Source organism: Ruditapes philippinarum, unplaced genomic scaffold, assembly GCF_026571515.1.
Source record: "Ruditapes philippinarum isolate M1 unplaced genomic scaffold, ASM2657151v2 ctg2680_1_1_1_1, whole genome shotgun sequence".
NCBI lineage: Eukaryota > Metazoa > Mollusca > Bivalvia > Venerida > Veneridae > Ruditapes > Ruditapes philippinarum.
In genome coordinates this window covers 251,174-268,168 of record NW_026855094.1, presented here as the reverse complement: position 1 = coordinate 268,168, position 16,995 = coordinate 251,174, and the positions used below count along the sequence as shown (strand labels likewise).

Here is a 16,995-nt window from a genome sequence, read left to right as displayed (position 1 = left end):
GTTTCTTCTGGATTAATATTCCACCAATTCTGAACCCTGCTGTCAGTTACGATTTGATATGAATTTAATCTAAGATTTTGGATTTGTGTTCATCGTCTAACTTCTGAAATATTGATTCGCCTATGGTTGCAGGTTGTATTTCACAAATGATTTCTTTCGGAGAAATGGTAACAAAACTACAAGTGATGTTTGATACGTTCACAAATATTTCATCATTCTTCTTGTAACTGTAGTTTATCACTGATGGTGTAATGTCAATAAAATCTGGTAAGTTTGTATCTTCAGTTTCTTGTAATATTGCACAGGTATCATTGATTTTCAGTTCTTTGTCTGCATATCCTCTCACATTTATCGACTGATTACGTCCAACAACAATCAAATTTGCGTCTGCTGATCGAACAATAGCAATTCTGTTTTCGTTTCGTTTCAACTATCTTTGTTGTATTGTAAGACATCGAAAGGTCAGATACCAAGGCGTTTGTAAACTTGACTTTTTGTAGATACATTTCTCCAAAATTGTCTTTACATTGATGAATTGATTCATTCAAAATGTTTGTATCTAAGAGTACTGATGTCTTTTCACTGTATTTAGTTTCTGGTGTTATCAGGAATAAACACTGTAACAGTTGTTCTTTTGATTTTTTGATTGTGGCATTCCAAATGTTGAAAGAGATGCTTCGATGTAGCCTAAGTTACTTCCGTCAGCACATTCTACCTTATATATTTCTGTCAAGAGGATTAAGTGATATATCTTTCAAATGTTCATCATAAATAGTTTTACTTATGCTGCTAATACAACTTCCAGTGTCTAGTAATGCTGATGTTTCTATCTTATTTATTTCTATATAAGCTTCAGTTGATGGTCCAAATAATATTCCTTGCCCCTATTCGATCCCACAATTTAGGCAGTTCCTGGCTATATGACCCTTTTTGTTGCATTTGTAACAAGTAGGTAGCATGTTCTGCGCACCAATAGGACGAGTTTGCTGATATGATCCACGACCTCTACCTCTATCATTGAAGTGTCTTCTGAAATTGTTCCTCCCTGTTGATAACTAAACCCATGTTGTTGTTGTGTTTGTTGTTGTTGAAGTTGTAGTTGTTGGTAATATAGTACTATGTTCCTTCTCCCTTCGGAGAGCATATAGTCGCCGCCTTGTCCGTCTCTCCTTCTGTCCGTCTGTCCGTCTGTTGTTTTGTCCGGAGCATAACTTGAAAACCCTTGGAGATAATTTGTTCAAACAGTAGTAGAGGACATCGAGGCAGAGGCAGTGTCAATGAACCATAACTCTATTTTGTCCCGTTTTTGAATTACAATGTATCTCCCTTTTTAGATAAATCTTGGCCGGGACATAACTCTAAATTTATTAGAGATATCAACATGAAACTTTGAAGGTAGATAGATCTCAATGGGTAGCTGTGTAGTGCACAAACAACGTAACTCTGCCATACCTAATTTTGGTTATTGCCCTTTGTTCATTTTTACACTTTGAACTTTATCCATAACAAAACTTTAAAATTACAAGAGATATCAACATTAAACGTTGTAGGTAGATAGATCTCATTGAGTAGAAGTGCATTTCAATAGGAAATTATAACTCTGCTCAGTCCCGTTTTTTGAATTATCTCCCCTTTTAGAAAAATCTTGTCCAAGACATAACTCGATAATTATAAGAGATATCAACATGAAAAACTTTGTAGGTAGATAGATCTCCATGTGTACAAGTGCAGTGCAGAAGTATCGTAACTCTGCTTTGCCAATTTTGGAGTTATTGTCCTTTAATTATTTTTACACTTCGAACTTTGACCGGGATATTACTCTAAAATTATTAGAGATAACAACAGGAAACTTTGTAGGTCGATAGATCTCATTGGGTAGCATTACAAAAGAACCATAACTCTGGTTAGCCCTGTAATTGAATTATCTCCCCTTTTAGAAAACTCTTGTCCGAAACATAACTCTATAATAATAAGAGATTTCAACATAACGCCTGGTAAATGATAGAGCTACCTCTTGGAGATATACGGTAAATCGCACTATCGCTACTTCCGAACTAGTGCATGTATCCAGAACATAACTTTTAAATTACAAGAGATATCAACATTAAACGTTGTAGGTAGATAGATCTCATTGAGTAGAATCGCATTTCAATAGGAAACCATAACTCTGCTCAGTCCTGTTTTTTTTAAATTATCTCCCCTTTTAGAAACATCTTATCCGAGACATAACTCGATAATTATAAGAGATATCAACATGAAAAACTTTGTAGGTAGATAGATCTCAATGAGTACAAGTGCAGTGCAGAAGTACCGTAACTCTGCTTTACCAATTTTGGAGTTATTGTCCTTTAATTATTTTTACACTGCGAACTTTGACCGGGATATTACACAAAATTATCTGAGATAACAACATGAAACTTTGTAGGTCAATAGATCTCATTGGGTAGAAGTGCATTACAGCAGAACTATAACTCTGCTTAGCCCTGTAATTGAATTATCTCCCCTTTTAGAAAACTCTTGTCCGAGACATAACTCTATAATAATAAGAGATTTCAACATCACGCCTGGTAAATGATAGAGCTACCTCTTTCGGAGATATACGGTAAATCGCTCTATCGCTAATTCCGAGCTAGTGCATGTCGCTAAAATCAAGTGTTTTCATTTTTTATATGTTTTGTAAACTCTACACCAAATATCAAAATTCGGAGAATGCTATGCGAGATAGATTTGATTAAAGTTTCCAGAAAACATAAATTTGTTATACTTGTGTTTGAAATGTTGTTGTCGCGGCATTTCCCAGTCAGCGAACTCAGCGTTGAAAAGGACCGTTTCATCATTAAAAGATTATTTTTCCTCCAATTTTCATGTAAACAGAGATTCAGATTAAAAACAAATATGTTTCAAGTAGATATAAGGTCTAAAAATGAAATAAGATTGAAATCAGATCAAAGCATTAGTTAATAAAGAAAATATAGGATATTTGTTCTTGGAGACAGCTCTGTCGTGAAGGAGGTTAGTCATGATATTCTTGGTACTGTAGTACTCTTAGATTTATCATTGTCCGAGGTATGATCCATTTCTGTAACGTAGTATTTCATAAAATGTTCAAGATCTTCATCTTTTTCAATATTTGTTGGAGCTTTCATTTTCAATCCTTGGAATGCTCCTAGTTATTTCAAATTTTCATCTGTAATATCTTCTTTCTTATTTGTTTTCGACATTTTGACGATTAATAAAATAAATGCACTTCTATGTTCTTAAAACTGTATTCAGTGAAGAACTGTCACTATAAATTTGACTTTTCCAATTTAAATGTTCAAATGTATCTAAGAACCATTTCTCCCTTTAGTAAAATTTCAACAATTTTCAGTTTCATTCTTGATCATGTATATAAAAATTCCTGGTAATTTTAAAGTTCAAGTTCAGATATTCTTGATGTCTATATCTTTTTTGAGTTGTCTTCACAGCATCAAATAATTCAAATCAATTCTAATTGAAGTATAATTTCAACAATCATCTCCCTTTGTTTTCAATGTTGCTCCTTTAATTCAATTTCAATGTTGCTCCTTCAATTCAATTTCAATGTTTCTCCTGTAATTCAATTTCATTGTTGCTCCTTCAATTCTATTTCAATGTTTCTCCTTTAATTTAATTGCTATGTTGCTCCTTCAATTCAATTTCAATGTTGCTCCTTTAATTCAATTTCAATGTTGCTCCTTCAATTCAATTCAATGTTGTTCCTTCAATTGAATTTCAATGTTGATACTTCAATTGAATTTTCATGTTGCTCCTTCTATTCAATTTCAATGTTGCTCCTTTAATTCAATTTCAATGTTGCTCCTTCAATTAAATTACAATGTTGCTCCTTTAATTCAATTTCAATGTTGCACCTTCAATTCAATTTCAATGTTGCTCCTTCAATTCAATTTCAATGTTGTTCCTTTTATTCAATTTCAATATTACATGTTATTCAATAATTTACCTCAATCTGTTCTTTACTTTGACTTTATCTGTACTTGACTCAGTAACATAAAAACAATTAAATTTATTCATATAAATATCTTTATTTGTTTTATGTTATCTGTAAATCTTCATCTTCGTCTGCAATCTGTTCATCAGCAATCTGTATTCTTATCTTTAAAAAGTTGTAAACAAATAGGTGCTGCAAAACACAGCTATCAGTTATCAAGGTGACATATATTAACCTTAATTAATTAATCACGGTGACCATTTATTTTAAATCAAATTGTAATCACAGACCACACCAGGTTGGCAGAACCAATCAAAATAAATAATCTAACTGTTCCAAAATAACTACCAGTGAAATCCCGCTCGTAATGTAACAACGCAATGAATGACTGATTGACCTAAAACAATAATCCGACTTAATTTGCGGAATATATTGCAATCAATTAATGCGAAGAATAAGAATGGATGATGAAGAATAATAGTAATAGATATAGATATTTGTTAAAGCGAATATAACTCCATGCAGGAAATTCCTCAACCAAGTGCTTTGCCAAGAAATTTTGGACTTGTGAGAGGCTAAAAATGACCCCAGATCAATTATAAGGTAACGTGTAACGAACGCTGAAAAGCATTTATCTCAATCCAATGAAAAATTGCAACACTTTGAAATCAATTTTGATGGAAAAAAAGCAACGCAAAATAGTGAATTTTGGTAATTTTGAGATGTCCCCTCGTTGCCATGGTAACAGGAAATTTAAGCCTGGGCATGTTGTTACAAAGGCAATGGTACAGTTAACATTTGTGCCAAGTTTGATTAGTATTGAAGCAGTTTTTAATAGTTTCATAGCAATTTAAACTTGTAACGGGAGACCTTTCAATGAAAACAGCCATTTTTCACAAAATGCTCATAAGGTAATGGGTTAAATTATACTGAATATAATTGCTTAACTTATATACTTATAAATCAACAATTAAATGATTAATTGCATAATTAATGTTAATGTCGAAATGTAAATTATAATTTACTTAAATTTTATAATCAGATAAAATATACAAGTAGTGACCCAGGTAAATATTTACACTTAAACTCACCAACATACAATACTAACACCTAGGTAATAAGTGATTCACTTGACCAATTTCACACACACGGTCATACAGTTCCACAATGATGTTGCTCCTATCACAATGACTTTAAACATTAAAGGCATATTATGACCAAAAATATAAATATTTAAAAAAATGATTAAATGTTAAAACATTAGCACTGCTAAATAAATACGAAGGTGCGTTATCTTTCGGTAAAATGACGAAAATGATTGTCTATTGATATGATCATGTGAAAAAATAATGTTTTGTGATTCTAGTAATCCAGCCGATGAAGATTTTGTGTGTGCTTGTGCGCGCGAGTGTATGTGATTTTTTATGCTTACAGAACATAAGGTCTGGTTCGTTGTATAAAAGGTACTACGGTATATTTTTTCTGAACGTGTGTCAGATAAACTAAGACATAGTATAAAAGTCACCTTTGATGTAGGGCCCATCACACTGTCTTGACAAAAGAAATTTTCTTAGCCTAGATATCTTGATATTTTAACCATGACAATGTAAAAACATAATATTTATTAATAACACAATAACACACAATTTAATATAATCATATTCATAAAGTTTGTGTATGTCAGTTTCCAGCTCCGAAAGTTTAGCAAAATTCAACAGCGTTACGAAGATAAAAAAAAAACAAACAGAAAAGAAACATGATTACATCAAGATAAGGCTTTCAATGTATTGGAATTGCTTTTTCTCATACGAAAATATGTGTGCAACCAGAATTTTGCAACCAGAACAAACTCACAGTTTGCGCTTAAATTTATGCGATGTTGGTATATTCCACAATTACACTCCGTAGTTGCCGGTGCACCAAAAATCAAAGCACAGAAGGCGCTGAATTTGTTCGGGTCTCAGAATGTCAGAAAGGTGAAGGTTGTGAGATTATAAACCAAATTGTGTGTAAAGTGTCACCAAATTCTGTTTCCATTGTTATATAACTATAGTAAATTGGCTATAAGACTAATTGAAACACAGATATTCAATTCAATGTTTATTTGGCTTAATCAATTAAAAAAACAAAACAAAAAAACTCCGGACCAGCGTGTAAACTCCTCGACCATGGGGAGTTATTAGTTAACAGGCAATATCCCGGAATAGTCCCCCGGGACTAATCTATTTCTTCTACTGTAAACAAATGTCCGACTTCACATTTAGTGATAATCGGGATCACTCAGACGCTTGCTTCTAAAAATAATTTATGTAAATTTCACTTACCCAGAATTCAACAGCTGTCATCTGTCATAACATAAACTCCTCTTTGCTTCAATTTATGTACAAAGTTATTTTTTTAAAGACAAACTTTGTCTTAAAATGTATATTTTTACAAATAACCAGCAATGCTATTAGAAAGGAAAACGTAAAGCCAACGTTAATTCAGGAAACCTCCTATAAATGTATAAACATTATGTACATTAATTAATTCTTGGTGATGTATTATTTACTGAAAGTCGTCATCCGAAGAAGACCACATCAGGAAGTTTTGCTTCGTATAAGGATTTGAAGGAGTCTTAGAAGCCTTTTTCCTGGCAGTACGTGTCTTTTCACCTTCTTTCTTGGTTTCAACATATCCAGGAGGATGGCACACCTTTTCAACATTTCTACGTCTAGAAATTGAAAGCACGGGTTTTTTCTATGGGCAACATGCTTTTCTTTATGTGGCTGATGAGCAGGAGTAGATGTTGAAGCATCAGATACTTGAAAATGGCTAACAGCTGATGTATTTCCCGTATTAACCTGAGCATGCGATAGAGTGATAGTTTTATCGTGGGCATGTAATTCTGCAATGTTGTCACTGGAAGGAACATGTCCGACAACATTTTCTGTAAATTTCTTTCATGCTTTGATTTCGGCAACTTATCATCATCAGAACTTATTACAATGGGATTTCCCAATATTACCATGCATAATATTGTCCATGCGTTAAAGACTGTGCGACACTTTCTCCATGCTGGGTTAAAGATTGTGCGTTACTTTCCGATTCACTGGTCTCAATATCTGACTGGCATGGCAGCATCTCCCACTCTGTGAAAGCAGGGCTAAATTCGTCAGCATTAGCGCCGGTAATTGGAATGTATGGAAGCCTTGGAGGGTCACTTTTGAATTTCGACTTACGGATATTTTACTTTTGACTTTCGACTTTTGACTTTTGATTTGTGACTTACGTCTTATGACTTTTGGCTAACCCATTTTACACGAAGCTCAAAGCAGCAACTTTGGTTTCAGGTATGTTTTTTAAACGTTTTAAATAATTTCATTCAGATTTGTCATGGAGGAGAGGATGTGTTAAGGAGGGAATTTAATATTATTTGATATAATCCCATAGTGGTAACATATCACATACTTTAATTCCACAAGTGTGACTGTATGTTTTGTACAATCTTCTATGTTCTAAATATGTTCATTATATTAGTGCTTATACATTTTTTTGTCCTCATCACAAAATCTGTCCATGAGTTACAAACAAGTAACTGATGAACAAGTAGACAGGGAATACAAGTTTTACGTCTTAAAATGGCATGGTGCACAGTATTAAACATGTATCGCAGCCTCGCTAAGTATCGCAATTCAGCATTTTATTGAGCTAACACGGAATTAGTAAAGAACGGCAAGTGCTATGTTCATACACACAAGTACAAAGTTAACTTAAAATTGTAATCGAGCACCATTTGCATTTAGCATCAATGTCTAATTTTGTTGAATATTTTAACAATTGAGAAAAGAACACTTAAGAATAAACGTAGATTTACAACCAGTTAGAACAAAATATCCTACTAGCATTTAGAATATTTTTTTCGCACCTATCAATCTTTAAAAAACGGAGCTAAGAGATTTACCCATTTTATATAATATGAATGTATAAACATTTAGATAAAAGATACACTCTTATTTCAGACACAACTACTGGACAAAAGGTAACGAGGATGAAAACCTTGATGTTGATCTGTGTCTTCATCATTATACTGTTCAGCATTACCAAAGCTACCGTGCCAAGATACCTACCCTCAACATCTATAACAAACAAAACTCTGCTGATAATAAAGTACTTTCTGGTACAGCATGGCATTACGACGTCATTTAGTACAGTGAATAGACTTTTTAAACACTTAAAATTTAAGTAATGGAATATATACTCCTTTTGAGACTGTGTCTGATGTTATGAACAGAGAAATACAAACAAATGGACAACGCATAGAATACCGTACAATATGGCGTAGGTTAATGCTGGATTACCACATGTACGTCAAGGGAGACGACGTTATGGAAATAATGAGAGCGCTTGATCCGGATGGTATTGAGATGCGGAAAGCTCATCGCTTATGCCGACGCGTATACTACGTTATGACATATGGACGGTTCCATAAGGATTTTATATCCATGGTGCTGTGAATGGGTATAGTAGAAAAATAACATGGTTAGAGGTTTTGGACTCAAATAACGATCCACACCTTATTGCAAGATACTTTTAGACACCTTTAATGAACATTATCAAGTCCCCCTCACCCAATTACTAGGCTGTGATGTTGGTACGGAAAACTGCATTGCTTAACTATTGTAGCATAATTCAGACACGATTCTACAGATACGATAGTTGGTACTTGAAGCCTTGTAGCTGGAAAAAGCACATCTTACCAACGCATTGAGAAATGGTGGTGTACATAACGAGAAACAATGGAATCCATTGGTGGATTTTTTTAAAGACTTACGCGGTACGCCAATGATCTGGATCCAATACAATGTGAGAACTTAAAAATTTTGCTTCATGGACCTCATACAAACCGAGTTAGACCGGATTGCACATGAAATAAGGCAACAAAAAAAAAAGTTCTTCTTGTTATTTTGTGATAAACCATGACACATTTTTTTTTTTGTACCAGGTCTGTTATGAAACTCACGACTTCGGCAATGCAGTTTACTTGAGAGACGTATTTGCAAAAGTTTTCACGCCTAAGAAGACAATGTGAGGAATTCTTAGAATTAGCGCCCCTTCCGAAGCCAAGATCTACAGATGCCATTGGGACGCTGATTCAGCACTTCAACTGTGTACCGAGTTGAAAGATTTAAGTTTGAGAATAGATTTAATATATATATACGCTTTGAAACAACTAATACTGATTTTTTTCGTGTTGTTATTGATATATACTAGGTTACTATAAGGGTTAAGTTTCAAAAAATGATGTTTTAAAATCATAAAGACGATAGTCTACGATTTCACTTCATTATATGGTCGTTTTAAGATATTGGTTTGTAAATATTGAGCAAATGACAATATATTTGTAAATTATCATTTAAGTTATAACCACTCTAACTTGCACTATAAGGCATTGTAAAATTGCCAACATTGTCTAGTGGTATAGTTTACCTAAAGGACACTTGTATGCAAAGTTTAAGCAAAATTTACCGTACGGTTTTAGAGTTGTAGGCATTATTATGAGCCAGAACATATACATTAAAAAGGCTTTTTAAAAGAAATACATGTATTGAAAGTTAAAAAAAAAAATATTCGTGTAATCTCATTTAAACATGTTATGCAAGTGTTGTTTGTTTAGATGCAAATAATAACATTCTAGTAATAAACTATGCATGTTAAATGCATAACTATTCTCGACACGATAGAAATATGCATGGAAATGTTTCACTACCCCACCAATTTGAACATTTTTTATCATATCATTCTAAATTTAAAAAATCACCAATATTACATTTAGTCAAAGGGCTTGTATCAAAGCTTGCTAAAATCTTTCTAGAAGTATATTGATTCATTCTGTGAAATATGGACGGCTTTTACCGGCTAGTTTGTAATATATAAAGCATTGAAAATATTATAATTGTAAAATTTGCTTTAGATTTTTTAAGCATTAATTAGGCAATGAATATCTGTAAAATAATTATAATAATAGAAAACGAGCATATTTTTTCCATCTTAAATATAGCTAGAAAAATACAAAAATACTGTCAAAAGAAAAAATGAAGAAAAAAAGTTGACTCCTATGGGATTCGAACCCACAACCCTCTGATTTCATGCAACTAATGTAAATACTCTTGAAATGGAGGTAATGCATTAGGATGGTCATACCTTAACGGGTCATTTCTTAAACAGTCTTTGCATGTATTTTTTTACGAAAAGAGTACGTGTAGTAGGAATCTTCCTTAAGTTATTTAAAAAAAAATCAAATCTAAACACATTTATTGTACAAGTTAATGGTCCTTTTAAAGATTTCCAACCCAGCAGCCTGTAAATATTAATTTGTAAAGTTTTTACATCACAATATATGTAGGTGCAATTTTGTAACTTTTTAGGTACAATACTTGCAGTAATTCTTTTTTGTTTTTGGCATACGTATTACGAGATTAACTGCACTATATGAATCGACTTCTGGTTGTATCTCTTCTATCAAGCCCTGGTTACAAAACGGCCGCCCGACTAGGAATAGAACCTCGGTCTCCCGCATGACTGTCAGGGACACTTTCCACTATGCCAAATGTCACAGGGGGAAAAGATATGCAGCCATACCGGGATTCGAACCTAGAACCCCTTACAGGGCTAGCTCTGTCCCGACCGAGATTGCACATCATCTACTGAATAGATTTTAAGTTATACGTGTAATTTCAAGTATGTGTAATTAGATTCAAACGTCTTATTCATTCGCAACAAATAGCAACCATACTTTATAGGATGTATTATTGTATTTAAAAGGAATATATATATGATTGTTACTTCGAAAAATGTAATTGATCTTTGTAATAAATGCTGACTTATTTTCTCGTGTTTTTTAAGATTTGGCCTTATGACTTTTCACTTATAAGTTATCACTTTTTACTTATGACTTTTATCTTTTGACTTATAACTTTTGCCATTTGCTGTTACTATTTGCCTTGTTTAAAATATAAGTTTTACTTGATTTTAGATTAATGCAAAATAAGCAAATTTGTGATACAATCACCAAACGCAAGGGAGCACATCAGCCGAGAGTGGTGTTGAAGTCATAATGTTTACAAGTACATTTAGCCACTAGCCTCATTTTTGCATTAGAATTATTGCATTCATGTGTTTTTATCATAGTTGATCGTTTTTACGTGAAGAATCAACATCAATTGTTAATGTGAAATCATATGTATAGAAGTTTTAATTCGGGACATTCATTTATAAGTGCCGTCTGCAGCATTAAAGTTACATTAAATAAATATGTAAAAATATTTTGCCGTCGGCCTAATAATTAAGCATTCTACTGTTTTATTAACCTTTTTAACAGTATTGATGTAAATCTCATCAAATATTGTTCATAAATTAGGATTTTAAACGGAAAATCCCACGGTAACACTAAAGTTCGTATACGAATTTTAACATGCAAATGAAGACTATAATCAGTTCATGTATGTGCTACGTCACAGTGTTATAGTTGCTATACAGAACACACCAAATACAAGATTTTCATGTGCATACACACTTTAACCGTTTTAGCTTTCACGGTGCACTTGGCATGGCGTTCAGAAAAGAGTCAATCGTGTGATAAAAAATATTAAATTTGTATGCAAAACAACACCCTTACAAAGCGTAAATAATTACCGTTTAGATTAGGAACTGCTTCTTTTAGCCATGTTTGTTGATTTAATTGAGTTAACGGATGACCGAACAGTGCGGAGTTTCTCATGCAAATTCCGAATTCGCCACAAGGAGGTCGCAGAAATTTATGCTTATAAAACTCATTTTGGTTGCCTTGACACCATAATAAGATCTGGAGTCGACATGAAACCAAATTTACTAATGAAATGTCGCTATTTCTGTTTTTAAGAAATTCATTTAATGTAGCTTTAATTATTAAAGTAAATAAACTATTCTTGATAAATAACGAATTTTTTATTCAGATTAAACAGTTCTTAGCTATTTTCTAGATGTATAGCTTTATTACAAATTTTTATTAACATTTCACATCTTGAAATAGATTATTTAATTCCTTGTTGAAGTTAGTCACGGTTGACTGGTACGCTATTTTTCCGTGTTGAATATTAAAGAGGGATACACGCGTTAGGCATTACAATACATTAAAGTAAATGAGATATATGTACGGAATATTATGTAGTAGTAGCTTTTTAAGGCTTTGTATTTTGCTACAAGCAGAGGTGGAAAATTGATATCTCGCGAGACCGCAGGTTGAGTGAGATATCAATTTCACACAATGTTGCAAGTAGAAAAATGCATAGCCTCAGAAAGCTACTACAACATAATTTTACTTTTATTATATACCTTTTCGTTTTTAGTAAAAATGATTTTCATTAAACTACACTTCTATAAGAAATTTCAGAAAATAAGAAATAACTTTATGACTGACGGATGAATACGTAATTTATGCAAAACAGGCGACGCCTCTTATAATTTTGGTTCCCGTTTCCTAATGCTACGTAAGACACAGCTAAGATCGGAACCAATGTCAAAAATAATTCCGACATTTCCATATATGGTTCCGTTTTGTCACTAAACATAATACGGAATTTTCTATCCGTTGGGAAGAAAATTTAGAGGTATATAATAAAATTTAGAAAAAAGGTTGTGACACAAATATGACTTGAAAACTTTTTGATAATTTCTACTTCAAACTTGTACTTTTTTACATTATCATATTAAATCTGGTCCTGAATGATTAAAAATACATTGTCCTCATTTGTTGACAATTTATTATTGTGTTATTTAAACTTTGTTTTAACCAAAATAAACTTTCAATTTTCCACCGGAATAAACAGTATTTAAATGTTACAGAGAAATTATTTATCTATGTAGAGATAGTGTTTCATTAAAATTATAAGTAAGAGGTTGAAATGAGCAAAGTGGAAATAGAATAGCAATCACTATAGAAGTAAACTGTGTAGAACCAGCCAACTCCCTCAACAGACTACCTAAATAAACCTCTACCGAGAGACCACACTACCAAAGGTTTTTGCCTCACGGTCTAGACCGTGACAGGTTGGCAGAGCTATCAATAATTGTTTGGACTAAACGCGTTTAGACAGATAACAACAGACATTTTTTATTCTACAACCGTGCTTTATTTTGTTTAACAAAATTGTTGTCTTATAAGAAAACAAATGTATTAGATAGGCAAAACAAACTGAATTTGAGCTTCATTATATTTAATTTAAAAAAAGAGATAAAAAATACAGAGGTAAGCATTTTTCTAAAATAGCACACATGCCTTACTTAAAAAGTTAACACTAGGAACAGCTAAAAAATAAACACTGCTATCAACAAAAACATTCAAGTATTTACGTCACAGACGACAATAATTTATATACATGCAAATTTCTAAAAAAAACACATTCGTTTGATAACGTTTACTGATGTAAAGCTAAGAAAATCCATGGATGATCTTAACGAAGCTTTTAAAAACATTAAGAATAAAATTAGGTAAACTAGCAACGCTGAGTACGTTGTATTATTATTTGCAGTCAAAGATTTTTAAAAAAATCAATTTGGCAAAAACGTTATTTCCCCTTTATTTCTAAATGTTTAAAAAGGAGAAAAAAAAAAAACACAGTCTCTAGCTTAAAATTTTCCTAGGTTAACTTTAAGAAAAATGTTAAATAACGTCAACTTTTCGAAGAATAACCGACCTTTTATATGTAATGTAAAATATGCAATAGTCTTTCGTACATGAGCATACCCCCAAACCAACAGCATGTCGTAAAAAGGGAATGTTTAACTTAGAAGAACGATTAAAAAAATGTTATAACATAGAAGAACGATTAAAAAAATGTTATAATCAAAACGTTTTGTTAACAACACAATGCACTCTGTTTCGCCGAAGATATATTCTGCCAGTAAATTCAAATTGGATGGCCTCCAAAACAGTTTTTTGGGATAATTATGAGTTTTACAAAATCTTAGTATGAAAAAAAAAGAAGAAAAAAATCAACAACAAAAGGGACTTTCTAAAATGTTGCTATGATAGCAAGAATTATGTTTCTTTCTGCCTCGCCAAGCTATATGAACATGCAAAGTTTGATTTCGATACATTTCTTTTAAGTTTTAGAAGATTTACAAATGGGCAAAATACTGAAAATTATGAAAGCCAGATTATGAATTCATGATTTTTCACCCTTTTCTCTGTCTCCCCTTTAAACCCGGGAAATATCGATACAATTTTTTTAAACCATTTTGGGGGGTATGAACAGTATAAAATAAAACCGTGGGGGAAACGTAAACATTGCGTTTTTCCCAAATAAAGGGGCCCCACAATAAGTGAGGGGGTTTAAAACTTAAAAAATTTTCAAAGCGTCTGAAAAGGAAACCCGCACGTTTTCCCCAAAAAGGGCCCTGAATTTTTCCATAAAACAATTAAAAAAAAAACCCAAATTTCACAAAGTTTTTGGGAAACTTTTGGGGCATTTGTTTAAAACTTACAACTTTCCCCCCGGAGCCTGTTTTCCCATAAACCTCTTAGTTTTCAAAAATTTGGCCCCCCGAAAACTTGACAAAAAAATTGGTTTTGGCTGATGCTTTCCCAAACGGGTTTTTGGGGTAGTTGAAACCATTCGACAGCACGTGACTTAAATTCCTAGCAAGGTAGCCTTTACTAGAATTTAAACTGAAAACATTAAAAAGTATGGTGTATCCTCAAATTGGGAAATCAAATACTATATATACAAAATGAATACATGTACAAAAAATTTCCCATTAAAGTTACATAATTGGGTATACAAAAGTGTTACTATACAAATAACATGTACTTTGTAACTGGGGTAATGTGACGCTAAGTTATTGGATACTGAAAAGGTGAATAAAGTTTCAATATTATATCATAACTGGTTTATGGGACCATTATTTTCATAAACTCATCTGACAAAACATTTTAGCTTTAAAAGGGGATAAGTATGTCAAATTGTGCTCCACTCATAACGAGACTTGGTCATTGAATCTTAGAATGTCAACCTCTAAGGGTTTCAAGGGAATCGCTAAAATAGGTGTTTAGAAACCATTAGAGGCATTTTTTTGATAACAATGGCCCTTTTAGAGATTTTTTAAATTAGGGCGGGGTTTTTCCCAAAAGTGTTTTGAATTTTTAAAGCTGTAAAGATTTATTGTTTTTGGGAAAACCAGTTTCTTTAAACTTCTTACCCAAAAAATTTCTTTGTTTAAAAAAAGGCCTATAATTTGGTCTATAAATTTGATGGACGAAAAAATGAAACGACGGGAAAAAAAACCGATTGTTTTCTGCAGCAAAAAAACAATGCGAGACTGGTTTGGATTTTAAAAAATGGGAACCCCTATAAAAATAAAGCGGGTTTTAAATTTATACGGCCCTTTTTTTTCAATTTGAGAATTTTTCTTATCCCCCGTTCGGAAAAAACAAAAAAAAAAAATGGATAAACCCAAAAGCAAAACAATGCCCGCAAGCTTTTTTTTTTTCTTAATCATTTTTAAAAGGGTTATTTAAGAAATTTAAAATATCTTTCTTTTTTTGGTTTTTGATAAGAGCCCCCCTTTTTTTGTTTTTTTAAAAAAGTCTCCAGGAAACTTAGGTAAATGAAATTACCCGGGCTGAATCGTTGTTTTATATTCCACCATATTTTCCCTTTTGGAAAAATTTTAATTTTTAGTGGCAAGGGACCCTTTGGGGAAATTTAAAAAAATCCCAAAATTTAAAAATTAAAAAATCATAAATCAAAAGGGCAAAAAAAAAAGTCCCTAAATAAAAAATCTTTAAGGAAAAAAAATCCCATAAATCGAAAAATCAAAAGTGGGCCCCTCCAAGGCTTTTTCCCTAAGGAAAAGCCATCCCAAAGGAAAACAAAAAGTGGGGTTTTTGTTTTTTAAAAATTTGAGGTTTAGTTTCGAAACGTCCCTTTGATAAGAAAAACTGAAATGTTTTCGGCCCAATTTCTTCCCTCTTAGGTTATTTTTCTTGCTTAAATTACTTTCATATCAAGATAAAAGTAAGTATGGAATGTAAATACATTGTACATGAGTATTCACATATAAAAAGTTGAATGTATTTGTAGACGAGAATTTGTGAATATGTTTGATGATATAAATTCTTATGGATAGATTTACATCCATTTTTTTTCGTTTAAATAAGGACACAATTAAGTCAGATGATTCAGTAATGAACTTACAATATTTATTTCAATGATTGACGTGCAACGTAAACTTTAACCGTTTTATCATTGCAGCCGCTTTTCCGAATTTTCATTTCATAATGTCCAGGAGTATAAAAAGTTTTCCGGATGTGATGTTGACGTCTATTTTATCCCGATTTCAAGGACAATACCACGAAAATTCACTTTCAAGAAAATTCAAAAATTAAATCAACAAGAATTCACGGAATTTCAAACTTCATGGATTCTAAGGTTTTTGTAACTTTACGAAATTCACGCGATTTCAATTACAATGAAGTTGAAATCGAATTTTAAAGAGTTGAACATGTGAAAGTTCACGAAGTTGAAAATTCAAAAAATGAAATTGAATTCGTGAATTCGTGAAGATGAAATCGTAAATTTGTGAAGTTGAAATCGGGAATTCATGAAACTGAAATCGTGAATTCTTCATTTCTGTATGCGTGTGTGTGTGCACGCGAACGTGCGTGCGTGCGCGCGCGTCAAGTAAAGTTAAGATAAGATGCGTTCAGTTATATAAACGCATTGTAGAATTTGGAAAAAAAATCTAAATGGTAGTTATTGTGGTAGAACTATGTATCAATGAAAATACAAAATTCTGCTTTACATATGTACATATGCCTTTTTATAAAATAAATGAATACAAGAAAAACTATTCGAATGAATCAATCAATCAATCATTTTATGAACAAAATATGAGAATAAATTAACGAAAGCAAGGATAGAATATTGGCAATAAAAAATTAGGAAATATATCATCAGTATTATATATAATTTTCAAATGAAATCACGACTTATTTAAGCGGTAAT

General features: G+C 32.3%; 1 protein-coding gene across 15 annotated transcripts in view; it reads right to left on the bottom strand.

Moving 5' to 3' along the window:
* Nucleotides 1-16,995, bottom strand: part of LOC132742097 (uncharacterized) — a 40,090-nt gene that overhangs the window by 22,711 nt on the left and 384 nt on the right. The window lies entirely within an intron of this gene.